The sequence below is a fragment of the Anolis carolinensis genome, chromosome 1 (assembly GCF_035594765.1).
Source record: "Anolis carolinensis isolate JA03-04 chromosome 1, rAnoCar3.1.pri, whole genome shotgun sequence".
Lineage (NCBI taxonomy): Eukaryota > Metazoa > Chordata > Lepidosauria > Squamata > Dactyloidae > Anolis > Anolis carolinensis.
The window spans coordinates 350,662,530-350,669,557 of NC_085841.1; positions in this window are offsets into that span (position 1 = coordinate 350,662,530).

Genomic DNA, 7,028 nt, shown 5'->3' on the forward strand with positions numbered 1-7,028 from the left:
TTTAAAAGAATTTATGAATAATCCTGCAGCAGTTGTAAGAGGAGCCTCGAAAACATCAGTCCCACACAAAAAAAAGTCAGAAAGAAGAGTCTTATACTGCCCACTGATTTAAAACTCTGGCAAATAAAATCTAGGTTAAACTATTCAAAGGAGAATGAAATAGACTAAGCAGTTCATTATCAGAACAGTAATCTGGCCTAGAAAAGAACGTGAATCAGGACAAAGGGGTTTAATGAAGCAAATTTTTATGAGAGGAGGTGCTCTTCCAAAGCTGGACTGATTAAAATAGATATCTTGCAATGTACCTGGGCACCAGGTGGGGACACAACGTGTCACACAACCTGTCCTATTCCCTTAAACTAGATGAGGCAAGTGGCAAAAGCTTCTAGGTTAATGGAATATATAGCTCTATGTTTTAGGCTGAACATAAAAGGAGCTCTCCAAGGTATTGAATCCAGTATGGAGATGGGACTCAAAATTAAAAATAACCATTTGAAAGTTTGAACTAGAGCTGGGAATGAATCCACTGCTCTCATTGACGTGGATACCTCTAATTGGCCTGCTGTGCTCAGTTGGGATCATAGAATAATAGAGTTGGAAGAGACCTCATTGATGGATCAAGAATGCTACTCTTTGCCAGGATTCAACTGTGATCACCCAGTTAGATTCTGGATACAGAACTTGTAGTAAAAGACCTTACCTGTCCTCTTATTTCAGGTAGTCAAACAAAGTTCATTAATCATGGTATCTTTCAATATACAAACTTCAGCAGGAAAGCTATTACTTTCTGTTTACAAAGGTAGGGTATAATGCTATTGGAACTGGATTAGAGCTAGTTACCTTTTTTTCAGCTAGAGGATTGAAGTATTAGTGATCCTACAAAGTAATGTTTCCAAGCTCTGCAAATAACACTACGAGGCACAGCCACAGTCCCATGCAAACCAAACAATATCTGAAACAAGTCTTATTTGCCTGGTGCCATGGAAACAGCAGCATTGGCCCCTGGCATTGCTGTTTCTTGTAGCTGTTTGTGTGTGCATTTTGTGTTGTTTTAAATCCAGCTGCTGTTTATATGAGCATAGCAGCGAATGAACCAAGCAAATGCAAATCACTGGCATCTCCAGTATAGTCTGTTGTATGCCATTCCTCCTGCTGGGTTGGGGAGAAAGGAAATAGAAACAACTGAATCTTTGCAGCTCAGAAATCTGCATCTTACCTATATATAGCTATTTGTCAAGGCTATCTAATTAGCAAGCAGAACAGAGAACCATACATGGAAGTAAAACCCAGTCTGGGTCAGCATGCTAAGAAATAAGTCCTGACCGCAAGGGGGTTGAAACTTCTATCTAGTTAAACACTTGAAGTCATTTTTTGAAGTGAGTCTTTAAACGATCATACTCGCATGGGATGTTTTTTTGCTGAATGAAACTTCCTCTCCTTTTATTTATGGTCTCATTATACTGTAATGAAGATCTGTCAACAATATATGATTTAAAAGTTAGTGTGTATACAGTAAGACCTTCAGATTCTTGGGCGATACGTTCTTCAAATTATTGTGGTAACCGGAGGCATAATACAAATTCTGCTGATATGAATTACTTCTGCCAGCAGTGACCATAGAGTTACTCTGGAGTACTAAAAAATTCCTTTAAAAGGACATATTAAAAGGCAGGTAAAACTATAGATAAGGGGTTCATATTATGCCTTCAAGCCTCTTGTTAATGTATGTGGATCGAGATGGTTGATTTTGGCATATAGGAGGCACTATGACAGACGCTCAATGACATACCTCAAGGAGAATCCACAACAACTCGCAGTATTCATATCAACAAGTCAGTTTTCATTTCTCCAGCAGCATCAGAGATTTTGTAAACCTTGTTGTTGTGTGACATGAAGTCATTTATAACTTAGAGCAACTCTAAAGCAATCCTATCATGGGGTTTTCTTGCAAAATATGTTCAACAGAGTTTGCAGAAGCTGCGGTGGTGCAATGGGTAAAAGCCTTGTGCTGACTGAATTGCTGACCTGAAGGTTGGTTACTGACCGGAAGGATGGTGATTCAAATCCGCAAGATGGTGTAATCTCCCGTCTGTCAGCTCTAGCTTGCAGGGACATGAGAGAAGCCTCCCAGCAGGATGGTAACACTTCCGGCCATTTCCTGGGCAATGTCTCTGTAGATGGCCAATTCTCTCACACCAGAAGCAACTTGCAGTATGTTCTCAAGTCGCTTCTGACATGATAAAAAATAGGGTTTGCCCCTTGTCTTCCTTTAAGGTTGAGAAAGTCTGAATTACCCATAATCACCAGTAGGTTTCCAAGGCCAAGCAGAAATTTGAAGCCTGGTCTCCAAGTGTCCTAGTAAACTTCATTGGTCTTAATTGCCTGTTCAAGAACCAACCCCATCCAAAGGCAGTAGATGAATTTGATTTCAGTTTATTATTCACAGTCCTTTGCAGATTGACCTCCTTGTTCTCTATTCAAAACCAAACCAAGCCGTCCCAAGAACTTTGCATTATAACAGCATAGCTTACAAATACATACAATAGTAAGGAGAATCTAGCCATCCCACCCACATCTACATCCATCACACTTCAGCTACTCTGAAGATGGCAATTCAGCTCTTATGGCAGAGGAAAGTCTGTGATGGGGAGCCAGATGATGTTTTCATCCCTGTTAATCAAAAGTGTTAGCGCTTTGACCCAGTAAGCCTTGACTCCGTTACACCCCTGTGCCCCTGGTAAGAGGCTTTTGTACATAAAGGATTATCTTTGACTGTATGAACCCAGCTGGATATAGAGTTTAGTCTATGAGGCCAAAATTACACATTATGAAAAACATACCAGGGGCGGGGGGAATCCACCAAAATCATTCTATTTCCGAATAAAAATCGGCTACAGAATTTTTCCCACAATGACACTACCTTTCCACAGTGGTGAGATTGTGTGTTCCTGTGAGGCAGGAGGCAATGTTGTTGACAGTAGTGCTGCTGGCAGGGTCCCCTATGTCAAACTTTTGATGAGAAGCCAGATGAAATGTGCCAAACAGCTGCTGGGTAACAGCAGTAGTAGGTGTGACACTGGCAGAAGATCAGTCAGCGACAATGGTAATGGCAACATAGCTAACAGAAGAATGCACAGCAAACCCTTTTTGAATTTTTAACATGAAAATCCTATGATGTGACAATCTAAAACAAAAGGAAAGATGGTGCCAGATAATGACATTGCCAGGTCAAAAGGCACTCAACAAGCTACTAGGGTACAGCAGAGGACAACTATGAGTAGTACTGGGGCTAATAGTGCAACCTGACATTCAATTGTTGATGTGCTCAGAAAAGAAATAAAACTCTGAAGCTGAGCAACACATAGAAACATGGAGCTTGAGATGCAGGAATCATGGGGAAATTAGGCGTAATAAAAGAAGAAATTGAATGTATAAACATTGCAATACTTGGAGTGAGCAAGTTAAATGGACAAGAATTGAACATTTTAAGTCAGATAACTATACAGTGTTTAATTCATGAAACAAAAATCTAAGAAGAGGGAAGATGGCATTGAAAGTGAGGGGTGATGCAACAAAAGTAGTCAAGGGATATCATATAAACTCTGCCCAAATCATATTGATAAACATTAAGAGATAACTCATCAATATTATCATAATCCAAGCTTATACTCCCAATTTTTATTTATGTATTTATTTATATCCCACAGAATTTGAGGAAGCAAGAAACCACCTTTGCCCCTTGCTTCAGGCCAAGGATATTTAAGCCAGTGGTTGTACTCAAGTGGCAGTTGGATTCCCGCAGAAGTTGAGGAAGCAAGAAGCCACCGTTGCTCCCTTGCTTCAGGCCAGCGGCTGAACTCAAGCGGCAGTCAGGTTTCCATAGAAATTGAGGAAGCAAGAAGCCACCTTTGCTCCCTTGCTTCAGGTGAACCTTATAGAGTGCACTTGAAAACTGAGTGTGTGCTTGCCTCCTGGGTATTTAAGCCAATACTAAAAGACAAGCGAGTTAAGGATGGATAGGAGTTTTTCAAGAGTGAAATACTCAAGGCGCAATTACAAACAAGTGCCACCAAAGAGAAAAAAACAAAACAAGTGCAAAGAAGACAGAATGGATGTCCAAAAAACTTCTAAATGGGCTAAGACTCAAAAGAGATATGCACAAGAAGTGGAAAAGGGGAGAAATAACCAAAGAAGAATTCAAATGAATATCCAACTCCTGTAGGGAAAAGGTTCACAAAGCTAAAGCGCAAAACAAGCTAGGATTGCCAGAGACATAAAAAAAAAAAAATAAAAAGGGCTTATTTGCTTACATTGATTTTAAAAAAAAGGAAGAACGAGGAAGCAATAGGGCCTCTGCAAGGAGAAGATGGGGAAATGCTGACATGAGATAGGGAAAAGGCAGAACTACTTAATACCTTCTTTACCTCAGTCTTCTCACAAAAAGAAAGCCTCCCTCAACCTCAGAAACATGGAGTAGATACAGGATTAGGGGAAATCCAACCCCAAATAGGGAAACAAGTAGTCCAGGAATACCTGGCCGCTCTAAACAAATTCAAGTTCTCAGGACCTTATCAATTGCATCCAGGAGTACTGAAGGAACTAGTGGAAGTCATTTTGGAACCACTGGAGAACCATTCCTCCAGCAGATTGGAGGAGGGCAAATGTGGTCCTTATCTTCAAAAAAGGAAAAAAGGACAACTCAAACAATTACCATCCGATCAGCCTCATGTCGATACCAGGCAAGATTCTGGAAAAGATCATTAAAGAAGTGGTCTGCAAACACATAGAAATAATAGTCAACATGGATCATGATCTCTTTTTTCAATCGGGTTACAAGCTGGGTAGATGCAGGGAATGTTGTGGATGTAGCGTATCTACTACTGTTAGGTGGAGCTGTAATTGGTTAAGTGAACAAACCCAAAAAGTGCTCACCAGTGCTTCCTCTTCATCCTGGAAAGAAGTGACAAGTGGAGTGCTATAAGCAGAGTTCCATCCTGAGCCTAGTTCTGTTCAACAACTTTATTAATGACTTAGATCAGTGTGGTCCAACCCACGGCCCACTTATTCGTTTTTGTTGGCCCTTGCCCTTCTTACTGGAAAATATTTCATTTATGTAATTAAATATTAATATTTTAATTGTGTAATTCAATATTAAATATGTAATTTGTTTTCTTTCTGGAATGTCTCTGGCCCCCACATTCCTATACTAAAGTTTGATTGGCCCTTAGATAGCTAAAGGTTGGACCACACTGACTTAGATGAAGGGTTAGAAAGCATGATCATCAAGTTTGCAGACAACATCCAATTGGGAGGGATAGCCAATACTCCAGAAGACAGGAGCAGAATTCAAAACGATCTTAACAGATTAGAGAGATGGGCCAAAACTAACAAAATGAAGTTCAACAGGGAAAAATGCAAGATACTCCACTTAGGCAGAAAAAATGAAATGCAAAGATACAGAATGGGGGCTGCATGGCTCGACAGCAGTACGTGTGAAAAAGATCTTGGAGTCCTTGTGGACAACAAGTTAAACATGAGCCAACAATGTGATACAGCTAAAAAAGCCAATGGGATTTTGGCCTGCATAAGTAGGGGTATAGCGTCTAGATCCAGGGAAGTCATTCTACTCCTCTATTCTACCTTGGTCAGACCACCTGATATCACACCGTGTCCAATTCTGGGCACCGCAATTGAAGGGAGATGTTGACAAGCTGGAATGTGTCCAGAGGAGGACGACTAAAATAATCAGGGGTCTAGAGAACAAGCCCTATGAGGAGTGGCTTAAAGAACTGGGCATGTTTAGCCTGCAGAAGAGAAGGCTGAGAGGAGACATGATAGCCATGTATAAAGAGGGGAAGTCATGGAGAGGATCAACATCATGATCATCTCTGACAACAGAAGCTGTTTTATATAAATTGATCCATTGACTGATGAACCATTTTCCTCTTGCACTGACTGGCAGCAGATCTCTGAGGTCTCAGACAAGTATTTTTTCCAACTCTGCCTGCATATATTAGGGATGTTGGAGATAGGCTTTTACCATTGAATTCCAACTCCAAGATGCTTGCTCTCTTGTTTTTTTATATATATAAAATGAGAAACCTTTTTCCTCCACTTGAAGTTTACTGTGTTTTATCTAATTCCATTCCTCTCCATGAAAAATTACCTCAAAGGACATCCAGTTGGAACATGTTGAGATTACCTCATTAAATGAGAGTGGCACATCACTTTGTTGTTGGACTTGCATAAACCTATTTCTTATGACAAACCAACTCCTACTATTTGGTTATTACATTATAATTTGCATTGCATTGGGATATATTCTTCTTCTTTGTGGTGTTTCTGTGGAAATCGCACATATGGGATTTCCTGCACCTTATCCCTTTGTCTGTATTAGTCTTCTTCTGTCTAGGAAGAACGACTGGGAATTATGGATGGTGTTGCCCAAGATATCTAAAAGGCAACAAATTGTAAAGGGCTATCTTATACTGTTGTCAGCATTGCCAGTAGAAAAAGAGCATAACTTCTTAAAGCAGCATAAAGTAACAGTTATCTCTACCCACAATCAGTAAAAGGAAGAACCATCTAATACTGTTTCCATTGTTGCCCAAGTCATGCAAATAAGCTTACACATAAACGCTAAAGAAATATAGGGCAAGATGTTTAGGGAGTTAGTCTTGGTGTGAATCACTATGGTTTTATTGAGAGTCTCAGTCATAAAAGGTTGAGGAGCCGCCTTGGATACTGAGCAACAAAGATAGAAGTGGTTCAAGTATTGGACTATGGACCCATCTGTAATCCAGTTTCTGAATCCAGTTTATCTGCTTTGAACTGGATTGTACGACAGTGTAGACCAGGCATGGGCAAACTTCGGCCCTCCAGGTGCTTTGGACTTCAACTCCTATAATTCCTTACAGGCTGTTGGGAATTGTGGGAGTTGAAGTCCAAAGCACCTGGAGGACCGAAGTTTGTCCATGCCTGGTATGGACTCAAACAATCCCGTTCAAAGCACATAATCTGGATTCAGA